At 45.0% G+C, this 13,683-nt stretch overlaps 1 protein-coding gene across 1 annotated transcript in view; it reads right to left on the bottom strand.

Annotated features, from left to right (window-relative positions):
- The window catches only part of GALNT18 (polypeptide N-acetylgalactosaminyltransferase 18), a 328,258-nt gene that overhangs the window by 57,043 nt on the left and 257,532 nt on the right, over positions 1-13,683 (bottom strand). The window lies entirely within an intron of this gene.

Below are 13,683 nucleotides of genomic sequence, written 5' to 3'. Positions count from 1 at the left end.
TCAATGAGCTATACCTTGAAGCTCTTATCACAAGCATTCCAGGTACCCTGACTTTTCAATCTTACCAAATATGTAACCTTCTTTCGTCCCTATAAGATTTGCCTGTGCTGCTAATTTTAGAATGCCTTACAACTCCTTCTTTAGCTAAAAAATATCCACCTCTTAGGACCTTGACTGCATGCTCCTGCATTGTGGGATCTTTGCTTAATTCTCAGGACAGAATCTGTGTCTCACTGCTCTGGATGCTACAGCTCTGAACATCACAGCTTACTTGCTGGTAGATTAGTCTTGCTAATTGAATGTGTGTTCCCAGAGGGGCGAAATTGTATTTCATTCATTTCTCATCTCTAACACCTAACACAAGACCAGATACATGTAAGCATTTTGCAAGTACTTGTTGAATAAAGTAGGATTCAAAATAGGATTCAAAGCAATTAATGGACTGCTGCTTAGCCAGTCAATCAATCAGCACATAAATGGTTGGTGCTTCCTGTCTGTGAGATGAATCTGGGATACCTGGACAGAGCTGATGACTGTGGTTTTGGAGGCAAAGTAATTAGGGGCTGTGGGAGGACAGTAGTGGTCACTTTCCAGGTATTATCAACTTGGCAGTTTTTATAACAATAAGTCTGGGTGTAAGATAAAGCAAGATTATCCATCTCTGTGTGTAGGAACAGAATGATTTCTCCTGTCTGAATCCAGATCATACCACATACAATCACACACCCACGCCATCCCGCCTTCCCTGCTGCATTCTTCAGGTAGTAGTTTGTTAATGTCATGGTACCCTCTTCCATGAGTTGGATTGCCTTGCTTTGTGAGCCCTATTTTGTCTTCCCACAGTCAGGTACCATTGCAATTGCCTGCTTCAGCCTCTCCTTTCCCTTTGCAAAATGTGGTTCCAGCTCTTTGGACACATGACATCTGCTGAATGTGCACAGAAAAGTCATAGATTTTCAGCAGGAGGGGCAAAGTTGGCTGAACTGGGTAGGAGGAACACTTTGTACTTATGATTTTTCTGAAATCTTTATTTTTGAAGATTTCTTTCTTTGAAGGAAAGAAATATATATATATATAGAGGGGGGGGGGGCAGGAGAGAGAGAAACTGATCTTTGATCTGCTGGTTCACTCCCCAAATGGCCACAAAGTCAGGAGTCTAGAACTCCATCCAGCTCTCCAAGCACATCTTCCACTGCTTCCCAAGGCACATAAGCAGGGAGCTGGATGGGAAGTAGAGCAGTTAAGACTAAAACCAGAACTTTGATATGGGACACCAGCAGATAACTCACTGTGACACAATGCCAGCACCTAAATTTTATTTATTTATTCATTTACTTACTTACTTACGTGAAAGGGATAGAGATAGAGATAGAGAGAGCGAGAGAGCGAGAGAGAGAGAGAGAGAGAGAGAGAGAGAGAGAGAGAGATCCCATCTACTGGTTGCCTTCCCCACATGTACGCAACAGCCAGGACTGGGTTGAGCTGAAGACAGGAAGCAGAAACTAAATCTAGATCTCTGATAACGTGACAGGGACCCAACTGCTTGCTGCCTTCTAGGGTGTGCATTAGTAGGAAGCTATAATCTGAAACAGAACTGAGACTCAAATCTCTTAACCATTGTCCCAAATGCCCACCCCTACATCCACAGTTTTGGGGTCAGAGAGAACTGGATTGAGATTTGGCCTCTGCCCCTTGCTGTTATGTCACTTTGACATGTTACTGCCCTCTGCAGCCTCAATCCCACCCTGTGTGGAGCGTGGTAAGGGATGTAGTGCCTTGGGACTGCCTCACGGGAGCATTGCAGGGGTGGCAATTACAGGAGGACAAGCACCATGGACAGGGACAGGATATAGGCTGACTGTGGCCTGCCTGAGAAAGGGTGACCTGAGGTTACTTAGTCTCTGGTCTGCAGAACACAGACAGTGGGTTCCACCAGGGCTGTGGGCTCTGGAAGCCCATGTTGTAGTGCCTGGAACAGTGGGTGTCCTCAGTCTGCTTCTGTTACTATTTCTTAATAACAATGATGATTGCTGCAACTTGGCTTCTCCTGTGCACTTGCTTTAGGGGGAGGAAAGGTGAGCAGACTGCTGAGGACAGGTTGTCTGCCAGAATGCCTGCCCCAGCAATAGGTGCCTGAGGCTCTTTTCACAGACCCTGGGAAGAGCCATCTTCAGCCACCTCCCTCCTGCAGAAGGAAGCCCCTGTGTGGACAGGGGAGAGCAGCATCTGCTTTTGTTACAGCCTTGAGTTCTCAGCACTACGTACGTTTGGAACAGAAGATAGGGACTTGGGACTCAACACATCTATCCTGCCATTTCTGGCCCTGCCAATAACACTGAAATCAATGGGTTACACTCTGTTTTTGCCAATTCCAGGGTGATAATCAGCCCCACTGACCAATGGCTTCTCCCAAGGGAATCTCACCAACAGTTACCTCTAGTTGATGACTGGCATAATGCAATAAGATGGAAGCTGGAGAGATTAAGGATTGTGCTAGAGAAGCAGGACATCAGACACAGAGTGAGAGGGTGAACAGAAGGACTAGCAGGACCAGCAAGGTGGGGAGTGTTAGGTAGCTGAGAAATGAAGAACAAAGGTGGCTAACAAAGAAGGCAGGTGAGGCCAAGGCATGTGTTGATATAGCAGGCTCTGGGGACATCTAGCCAAGGATGAATCCCAGGCCTTCCTGACTACACTGAGGTCATTCCTGCCCCTGTGCCTCTGTACCTGCTACTCCATCCTCCTGGAACGGTTTCCCCCTACTTATTGAACAGCTGAAATGGCACCTTCTTGGACCCACCCAGTCTAAATCAGATCCCCACTTAACACCTGAAGTGCCCCAGCCTTTTTCCCAAAAGCACTAATATTCACAAAGCTTTTGTCTATGTATTCAGTTACACATGTGCTTTGTCACAATGGAATTTGAACTCCATGTAAACAAGGATCATGTCTGTAGGTTTACCGCTGTGTATATCAGCACTTGTCATTTAGTGCAGACTCAATACTTAAACAAGTAAGTCCAGGAATAGGAGAGTCCTGAGCTCTCTCTCACCATAGAGACTCAGCTCTAACTGGTTCAGCTCGATGCCTTAATAAAAGTCAAAAACATAAACTATGGTCAGACTTTACTGAACACAATGACTTCTTTCAAACTCAACTGGTTTTTCAGCAAAGCTCTGTGATTTGTGCGTACACTGCTACAACCAAAGAGTTGCTCTGGGCTGTAGAACTTAAATGAATAATAATAATAAAACAAACAAACAAAAAAACCAGGAATCCAGCAAATGACCATGGCTGATAGGAAGTAGGCAGCCTCATCTTGTAGAGCTATGAAAATGTAGAAAAAGCCCCCATCCTTGCCAATGTTGGATGTACCTGCAGAGGAGTTGCTTGGTTTGCTCCTGCATGGGACTGGGAACCTGAAGCAGATCCACCCAGGGTAGAGCAAACTCACATTCACCACAAGCCCTCCCAATGACCCTCATCTTATTGCCATTTCTTGAAAGGCTTGAAGCATCCACTGGAAACCATAAAGCATGGACCTTGGGAACGAAAGGAGAGGGTTGTACTCCTAGCTCTGTCACACATCAACCTTAGAGTGGACTTGTTGTCTGCTCTTTTACTGGAATAACCCCTGGGATCTTAAAAGGTAAGCTCCCGCTAGCAAAAAAAAAAAAAAAGCAGGTAGAAGGCCCATGGGAAAAGTCAGCTCTCTTTCGCTTCCCTGGATCCTGAGTTACATGCGCAAATTCAGGGCCCTATCCTGTGGAAACAAATTTCCTCTTCTCAAGCCTCAATTTCCCCAGTGGCCAGATGAGGGAGTTTTGTTATCAGGGCTGCTGATGATTTCAGGTATTTGAGACACAACTGATAGACTTAGGAATTCGGTTAAAACAGAGTCACCAGAGGCAAGGTAACAGGATGGAACCTGCTCTCACCCATTCAGACTTGTAATCACTCCATAGTCCATGACAGGAATAGCAAATGAGTTCACACCCTGTGATAAATCCATTTGCTTGTCAATGTCCTTCTGAAGCACTGTGTTGAGGAGGATTCTAAAGGTCTCTCTGGGATCAAGGGAACAACAGCGCACCACAATCTTGGCTTTGTTCCCCATGGTCAGAGGCAGGGCACTGGGGATGGTGGCAGCTGAGCCTCATACATGATGACATCCCAAATCCTTCCTGGTTTTTACCTCCTATGACTTTCAGTGAGGCTTTGGTTTTTGGCAAACCATCCCTCTTACTTTTTAGCCCAGAAAGCGTCTTTCCTACTCACCACTCATCCAAAGTCAGCTTGGCCCAGTTCCTCCAGACTCTTGGAACACATGATTTGTACCACCCATGTGTCCTGATTGCTTGGCTCATGCTGTTAATTATCCTTTTATGTGGAGTTATCTTGCCTAGAGTGACTGTGAATGCTGAGACAAAAAGGAGAAACTAACATCAGGGTGGCTATGGGAGGAAAACAAGGTGAATGTGGAGTGAGGCTGAGGCCCTAGGAGAGCAGGAAGAGAACTAGACAGTGATTTGCAGAGTGGTGATTGGGTCAGAGATCTGCGCCAACACAGATACGGAATAGGGCCTAGCAGGTCACTCATTCCCAGGAGGTCCCTGTTGTTCAACTTTGCACATGAGGCAATACATTCAAATCATCCTAGTGCCTTGCCAGGGAAAGGGAAGCAAGGCAAGGTCAAATGTGGACAAGGCTAATATGAAAGTCAGGCCAGGGAGGGTCAAGGGTGAGGGACAGAGGAAGAGCTGGGATGGAGGCCATGTGAGCATAGAGACAGCTTCTTCTGTAATACGGATCAATCCCACACCTGAACTTCTAGTCCCAGGCAAAGGTCCCAGTCCACAGTGTGTCTCATAAGTCCTCCACTCCCTGCATGTGGATGTCTCTCACATCTCAGAGCAGTCCGTGTTCCTGGGTTGCTGCTTTTACCCACAGCTGTTTTCACACTCACCCACCAGACATGTACTTGTGTGACATGCACTTGTGTGTTTTGCTAATTCTATTTTCTTCAGCTGTCCAAACTTTTTTTTCCTGTACCACCTGTTTCTCTTCTTGCACAGCATGTATGGTAACTATGTTTCTGTGTGTGTCAGTCAGAGAAATGCCTGTGTACAGTTTAAAGACATGCAACGCGAGAACCAACTGTTTGCCTACCATGGTATTTAGAATCAGAGCTTTTGAAATCACTCCGAATCCTCTCAAAGGTAATCCAGTAACCTAAATTTTGTGAATGACTTCCTAGCCACCAGCTGAAATCTGATCCAAATAGAAACACACTGTGTGCATTCTGCAATTCATTCCTTGCTTCCTCAACTCGGTGTTTCGTTGCACAAATACACCATGATTTATGTCTGCATTCCAGCAACATGAACAGAGCTCCTTGGAACATTCTCCTGGAGCCCAAGAGTGGGTACCTCTTCATGAATTACTGGATAGCATACGGTTAGATACATGTTCAACTTCCACTAGGGAAATAAAATACTCCTCAAGTATGTACACCAAACAACACTCCCAGTAGCACACATAAGACACATATCTTTTCACATCCTTGTTAACACTTGACATCACTCAGTGTTTTAATCTGTGCCAACCTGATGGGCAGGAAATGCTCTCTCACCACAGTCTAACCTGCAAGCTTTCTTGCCTCCTTCCTGGGGACCCACGAAAGCACCCAGAGCAAAGGCCGATGTTTACCTCACCCTCAGAAAGCAGCCTCCAGCAGTAACTCAGGACAGCGGCTCAATACATGTTTATCACCTGAATCAAGAGTTGGGATTCCATGTACCTGGCGTGATTCCTTCCCAGGCTCCAAAGAGTGAGCAGAGTTATTTGTAAATGTTAAGCAGACATGATTAAACTTTGACAATGCTCATTCTTCTGTCAGCCCTCGTTAAAAGAAAACGTTCTTTGGGGGTTGGTGTTGCGGTGCAGCAGTTAGAGCAGCCACCTGCAACACTGACATCCCAGCTACTCCGTTTCTGATCCAACTCCCTGCTAATGGTCTGGGAAAGCAGTGGAGGATGATTCAAATGTTTGAGCCCCTGCATGCATGTGATAAACCCAGAAGAAGCTCCTAGCTCCTGTTTCTAGCCTGAGTCAGCCCTAGCCACTACAGCCACTTGCAGACTATATCAGTAGCTCAAATAACTTGGTTTTTCAAATAAATAAATAAACTTTAAAAAATGTCCTAGCACTACAGTTTATGCAGAGTCCTCTAGATAGGATTCTTCCTTGGAAAAACCGACACTTTTTCCTCACAAGGTGACCCTGAAGGAATCTTTACCCTTGGGTCCCAGGAAACACTGGACGTGGTTCCTTCTGTCTGATTGACACCCATCAAAGCCATTGGAGAGCAACAGGGGGATTCACCTGGCACAATCCCAGAGGAAGACCAGCAGGCTTTGCATGTCTGGAAGCTTCACAAAGGAAACTTAAACGACTGTGTTGCCAGGACTTGATAGTTTTCAAAATGGGTGCTTACCTACAGGAAATTCCAGGATAAGCTGGAGGGCCAGTATCAAAGGCACAACTCAGCTAACTGATCCATCATCTACTTTTTTAAACCAATCCTCTGATTAGCAAGACAGAACCATAGGAGTCTAGAGAAGGAGGATCTTTGCAAACACATGATCACTGACAATGAGGAGATACCTCTAGTGGTTCTGATCAAAGGAAGCTCACCCACAGTCTCCTTGATCTCACACTGGAAAAGGAAGTCAGGCCTGGACACACTGGGATACGGAAAACTGAGACAGGAGTGGGGAAGGGGTGTCCCTAATGGGGTTCCAGGGAGTCCTTTGCCCACCCCATTGGGTCGACTCCTCTCAGCCCCTCTGCAGAAAGGCGGGACTTGGGAGCAGCTCAAAACAACGAAATAAGAAAGGAAATGACATCTGCCACTTCCTGGACAAGTGTCCAGATGTCCCCTTCCTCTGCAATTTTACTATGTGTTGAGTGAAGTTCAAAGAAGATGAACCCACAAGAGAACGAACTTGAGACACTAAGTTCATCAACTGGAGGAAATTTGCCTGGAGAGCCTTCCACCCCTTGGGGAAGTGCAGTCTGAGCCCATAATGAAGTGCTCCTGAATTAAGTCTCAGAGGTTTGAGGGTTGCCCTTGCAGTCTGGGATGTTGGCAATGTGCAAAGGGGTAAGGTGACCAGAAGGCTTCGTCCCTGCAGACACCAGGAATCAGGGAGATTGTGCCTAAAGAAAACAGATAACTGGGACCATCTATTTACTTCGTGTGAGTGTTGAAGTTCCCATGGGTGGGGCCTTTTTCCATGGCTGTGCTTTCTCCGTGTGCCTTACCCAGCTGTTATCCAAAGTGGATCTCCTGGACTATGCTTATTTTATACTTAGCTATATGAAAATAACTTCCTCATTTAAAGTGTTTCCTTTTTTGTGTCTTTAATCAGTGGCTGTTTCTTTCCTTTCTGGATGAAGTTTAATCTAATCAGAAACAAACCCCATACATACAAATGGCTTGTTAGCATGTACAATCAAATGCAAATGGTCTGTCTATACCAGATGCTGGTCCCCCACCCCCATCCCCTAAGTAGCCTAAAGGATGACTTTTGGAATCAGTGTCTAAAGAATATAGCCATAATAGGTCAAAGAGGTCCTTTCTGAGATCCAGGGCAACCAGGAATCTTCAGTTTGGCATCCAGGGCCATCTGACTACAGGTGGCTCATATCCCTGAGATGAGAGCAGGTGGAAGGCAGTCTGGTAGAGCCTGGAGCAGACACCAGGGAACTTCCATGTCTGGTCCCAGCACCACTCCCATGCACGCTCAGAGGTCCCCTGGAGGTTCTCATTCACAGGATAGAAACGAAGCTGACATGCTGAACATTCTCTCATTCAGAAATGACATTTGTTCTACAGAGCTTGCCTCTGACTCAATTTAAATGCAGATTATGAAAGCTGGCGTCTGGGTCTTGAAGAGATTTGCCCTTTGCAATACACATCAAAATGAATCGTCAGCTTGCACATCATTACCGGGGTTATCTCCAAAAAGCACCTACATCAAACTTGCACTCAAAATAGGATTTGCAAAAAGAGACCAGCAGTGCCATACAGCAGAGCTGGAGGGGACCTAGCAGATCGACTCCCATCATTTCCCGGGCGAGTGAGCAAACCTGAGGTCCAAATCCCATGGCGATCTACAGGCGGAGGAGAAAATGGATCCAAAGCCTGCCACTTGAGAGGACAGGCTCTGGGCCAGACAGCCCTGTCATCAAATCCTGTTTCCCATTTGTTGGATTGGCAACTTTGGGAAATTAATTCAGTTTTCTTATCCATGAGACGAAGGCAAAAATGATAATGTCCCAAAAACAGTTGTGAAGTGACCCACACAGAGGCTTTATCTCAGCACCTGGCCTGTGTTCAGAGTCCACTAAGTATTGGCTACAAGGATGATCACTGCAAGGTTTCACTGATTAAAAGCTTCACTCTCTCCACCAGAGCTTTGGCACCTTCCTGTGAGTGCGGATTTATGGCTCCAGCTGCCTACGCGGCGCCTCGCTTGCATGTCTCTCAGGCATCTCAAGATTATGTTGTCCAAAATCAAGCTCTTGATTGCCTTCCCTGCCTCCCCATCTGTCCCTGAGTTTTCCCCTCACACACCCAAGCCTGAAACCCATAATTCACGAGTAATTATGTTTGCGTCCTCTCCCTCCACATCCAATGCATCAGCACACATAGTCAGTCTAAATATTCACATCACTTCTCTCCGTCCGCACAACCATCATCGTGGTCCAAGTCACCATTGTTGTGTGGACACCACCACTCAGAGCCTCCTAAGAAACTTTGCTTCGATCCTTGTTGCTCTCCTATCATTTTCTAAAATTATAGGTCAGATCTTGTCCCTTCTCTGCTCCAGTTCAATCCAACAGTTATTCACTCAACACATGTTACATACTGGGTTCAGTTTCAGGATGTGGGGGTTTTATCACTTCAATAAAACACAAAATCATAACTTTTTTGCACTTACGTTCTATTTTTTCCAAGGCAGCACGTTCTATGGATTAAATTCTTTCTCCCTGCCAATTCATACGTGAGAACTCTAACTTTCCATGTATCTGTGTTGGAAAAGGGGCCTGTCATGAGGTGATTAAGGTTAATGAAGGTCATAAGAATTAAGTGTTGATCTGATGGAACCACAGCTCTTATCAGAGGAAGAGACTCCAGAGATCTATCTCCACCACGTGAGGACACGGTGAGATGGTGGCCATCTGCAAACCAGAAGGAGCACTCTGACCAGGTGCTATCGTGTTGGCAGCCCGATTTTACTTCTGGCTTCAAGAAGAGTGAGAAAGTAAAATTCTGTCAGTTGAGTCACCCAGTCTTCAGTACTTTGTTATGGCAGCCTGAGCTGACTAATACAACACTCCTTGCAATTTGCAACTATCCATCTGCTGCGTGCTCCCTTTTTCCAACTGCCTGTTCCATTATGCTGCTAGCTCCAAAAGCAAGGGGCCGCATTTACTTTGTAAACATTACATGCCTAATGTCAAGCATAGTACCTCACATATGGAAAATACTTAGCAAACAATGTCAATAGAATGAGCTGCAAAAAAAATGTGTACATCAAACCCTAAAGTAGTGCAATACCAGGTTGTACTGTGGCTATAGTATAATTACAAGTGGCACTTGCTTTCATTCAAAATTGTCTAGCTTGGATAATTAACGGTTACTTTCTACATTTATTGTTTATTTATGACAAATTAATAAGGTATAAGATGGTTACAAGAACATTGAAATTCAAAATGTCTATCTTGAAGTCACAGTACTACTCATCTTTCCCCTCCCCATTCCCTGATTTCTCTGACTACAATCTCAATATAGGGAAGATCATGCAAGTCATAGGGAGCCTCACCCAATTCTGTGTAAAAGCAGATGTAAGAAATCAGACAGAAAGCACACACACTACGGAGTGCTCCACTGCTTGCTCGCTGGGGACTGAACCAAGCAAGAAAGAGACCAGCAGCCTGAGCCTTGGACCGTGACAAACTGGATAGGCACAGAGAGACACAGGTCCTAATGGAATTTCATAGGAAAGCCTTGTGTTATGGCAAAACATGTGTGCAGGGGTAATTTCTGCAAATTGGCACCTGCAACCATGGGAAAAAGTTACTCTTTGGCTTCACTGTTTTAAAGTAAGAGCATTTGGAATGGGTAATGATGTCTCTGAATTCTCCTTCTGCCATTGCAGATTTATGAAAACCAGGACTTGCCAACGGTAAATGATAGTGAGGCTTGCACAATGAGAGTGAGGCAGAGGAGGGAAAGGAAAGTAAGCCAGGACCTTATTCTAGCCTTGTTTGGTGGTTCCTTCCTGAAAAATCAGACCATCTAAAACAAACTCACAGGCTGACTCAGCTGAACAGAAACAGAAGTTAGAAAAGGAAACAGCCAGGAGAGGGTGGGAATGACTTATGGGTGCTGTAACATAGATTGCTGCTGGCTCTCAGGGCTTGCTGTTTTAGCTTTGGCTTCTCCCAGCCACGCACCTCCCTATCAGGAAATTAAACAAGGATTCATTACCACTATCACATCCATAGTCTATAAGCAAAGTTGGTTAATTGTCTCAATAATAGCCTTTATAGCTATTTCCCCCCTTGGTTCCAACTCTGTAAGAAGACCGAAATTTCCCTAAGATTGACCATCTTGTCTGTTATTAGGTCTTTGGTGCATCAGTTACTCTACTTTCCTGTAGCCCCTTCAGTGAACACAGTGTGAGGACCTCTTTAGAATGGCATGGCACACTCCTTCCTCTGCTCTTCTCCACTCTTTGCTGATGGTGTCCTTATGTACTTTTTAAATTGCTTTGTTCTTTAGGGATTAATTTGTACTTCTCTTCACTAATCGTAAAACTTTTACAATGTACTGTTAAACTGCGTCTGTTCAGCTGCTGGTTTGTGATTGCAGTCACTCCATGGCTGGTGAATGAGGAGATAATGTGCTCTGTGGCTAAGAAGGCTTTTGTTCAATGCTTTCCCATGTTTTCTTGAGCTGCTGGGCATATCACAATAATTGGGCTTGGATGGTTGCTTGGAGTGTTGAGATTCTCTTACCCAGGGAAGTCACAAAACAGGGATCGCCCCAAATCCAGAGATTTTGGTCTCAAACCCTTCAGGTTTCTAGGACCTCACAGACTCTGGGAATTTCAGGCCCTACAGGTCCCAAGAGGCCACAGCTAATGGCACACAGTCTAAGACAACAGGACTATGAAATGGAATGGTTGGCCACCCAAACATACAAAACATTCTTAACCACACACTTAAGGTCAATCTGTTTTCCCAGGGCTCTGGCACTTGGCTTTTGCCTACAATAATCCCTCTACTTCCATTCCTGGTCAAATAAAGCCTCTAAGTTTCCCTACCTCCTATCACTCTCCATCCACTCCCTCTCTAACCCTTTGAAATCTGTTTTCAGTCTTTATCAGCAACTGTCCCCTCCCAGGCCTTCACATAGAATGCTCTTTCTCTACTTACATTCCCATCACAGTGGTGATTTAGACTCTGACATCAGGCAGAACCCACCACCTTGTCCCTGTGGGGCCTGGGAGGGTTATATAACAGCCCTAAGCCTCCATGCTGAGATTGTGTTCACAGCTTAGTGATTGTTCTTTGCAGCAGAAAATGCCATGCAGTTTGAAATTCACGGGAGTACAAGCTCTATGAAGGCAGTCCTAAGTTGTCTTTCTCATCACTACAAACTCAGGGCTTTGCACAGTGTCTAGAATAGTAAGTGTTTCATAGATATTTACCAAATAAGTGCACTAAACATAAGCTATACATGTTCAATACATGGTAGCTAGTATCATTAATATTTGTGTTGAATTGGTTATTGCCTTTCACTGACATCTGTGATTTTTCCACCCATCCAATTCTTACTTTTCCAGCTGATATACTGTGGAACAATGAGCACCACCCTGTCCCATCTTCACCTGTCATGCCCATGCTCAATTTTCACATCCCCTCTCTTCTCAGTCCTTACTTTCATGTGCATTGAGTTCTTCCTCTTATCTTCAGTAGACACACAGAAGACTCCTGATTTCATGGTCTTATCTCAAAGTTATTCTCCTTTTTGTCTTTATTATTTATGTGTGTAGTTCTGAATTCCTGTTGAAGTCAGCATCAGGATACCACCTTTCTCAGCACCCTAATGCCAAGAACATGTCACAAACAGTGTGACAAATGTTCACTATAAATGAATGGATGAACGCTATTTCTAATATCAAATTTTCCCATCTCAAACTTTCCCCTTTCTTAGCCAGCAGGATCCCAAACCTCCCATTATCAGAGCCTAAAATCTCAATGCCATCTTTGCTGGACTTCTGTTAGTTCCCTACGATTCAGGAGGGGCAAACATTCGGTGCAACAACAAAGTGTTTCGTTTGGGATATCTATATCATGTTTTGGAGAGCCTGCATTTGAGTTCTGGCTCCGTTTCCAATCCAGTTTTCTGCTAATGCACACTCCCAGACATAGTAGGTAATGGCTCAAGGATTTGAGTTCCTGCCACTCCCTGGAAGGCCCAAATGGAATTGGCTTTGACCTGGCTAGTCTGAGCTATGTGGTCAGTGGGTTGAATATGTGATCTCTCTCTCCCATTTTTAAAAAAATCAGGCAAGGTCAGATCTTAACCTCCAATTGCCACTGAGATTCAATGCACTGCTAATGTAACACAGGGCAGTGCATCAGCTGAAGCATTCTACAACTTGGGAGCTACAAAGACCAACACACCTGAAATTTGTTTGAATTTGTAAGAATTTTAAATTCATGGCCTCAGAAGACCACACAGATTAACACTTATTTCACCAGTCAAGTCTCCATCGCTCAGCTTTCTGAGGGATTCTCACTATCACAGCCCCTGAAGGACAATGCCAAAGAGATTCCAATTTGCAACTGAACGATAGAAAGCAGTGATAGGGCTTGTGGCCACCACTCACCTACACAACATACATACACCTGCACTCTAGGATGTGTTATTCCAAGCTCTCAGGTTATTCTAAGCTTCAGCTCCAGCTGGCATGGGCCAATTGTAACATTTAGAAGCAACCGGAGAGTTGAATCCAATTTAAGGTGTTTCATTTTTCTGTCTCCAGGGATGGGAAGTTGAGAGAATCTTCCAGCAACTTTTCTGTGAAATGTTGCATCTGTGGATTTCCTGAGACTTTTTCAGCTGGGAGACAAGGCTGGCCTCCACATCCCCTATTTTTCAAGTTTCCAGTTTTAATTATCTTCCCCATGGACAGTTAAGAACAGCCCTGTTGCCGGCAGTAAGGGAAGATGACTCGGGCTTCTGGGGATAGCCACAAGATCCAATCACACATACACACACTAACCTGCCTGGACTTCTTGAACTGGGCCATTGCAGCAAAGTCTCCAGGCCCCTGACCTTACATATATATCTATTTAAATCTCAAATAATGGTGACACCTATTGTAGGTAGTTGCCAGGAACCCTTCCTCTTTGTCTCTAAGTTTCTGACCCTACATATCTGACTTCCTGCTCTGGTTTCTCCCTTTGGGCAATTTCTCAATCGATCTGCTTCATGCAATGAAATGGGACTGTGAGTTTTGTAGAGCAACACGGCCTCATCCATCTCCTAAAGGTCAACTTTGTTCCAGAGATGATTTTCAGGCCTAGTAGAAGTGGGTA

The sequence above is a fragment of the Ochotona princeps genome, chromosome 4 (assembly GCF_030435755.1).
Source record: "Ochotona princeps isolate mOchPri1 chromosome 4, mOchPri1.hap1, whole genome shotgun sequence".
NCBI lineage: Eukaryota > Metazoa > Chordata > Mammalia > Lagomorpha > Ochotonidae > Ochotona > Ochotona princeps.
The sequence above is the reverse complement of the archived record's forward strand: the minus strand, read 5'-3'. Positions and strand labels throughout refer to the sequence as shown.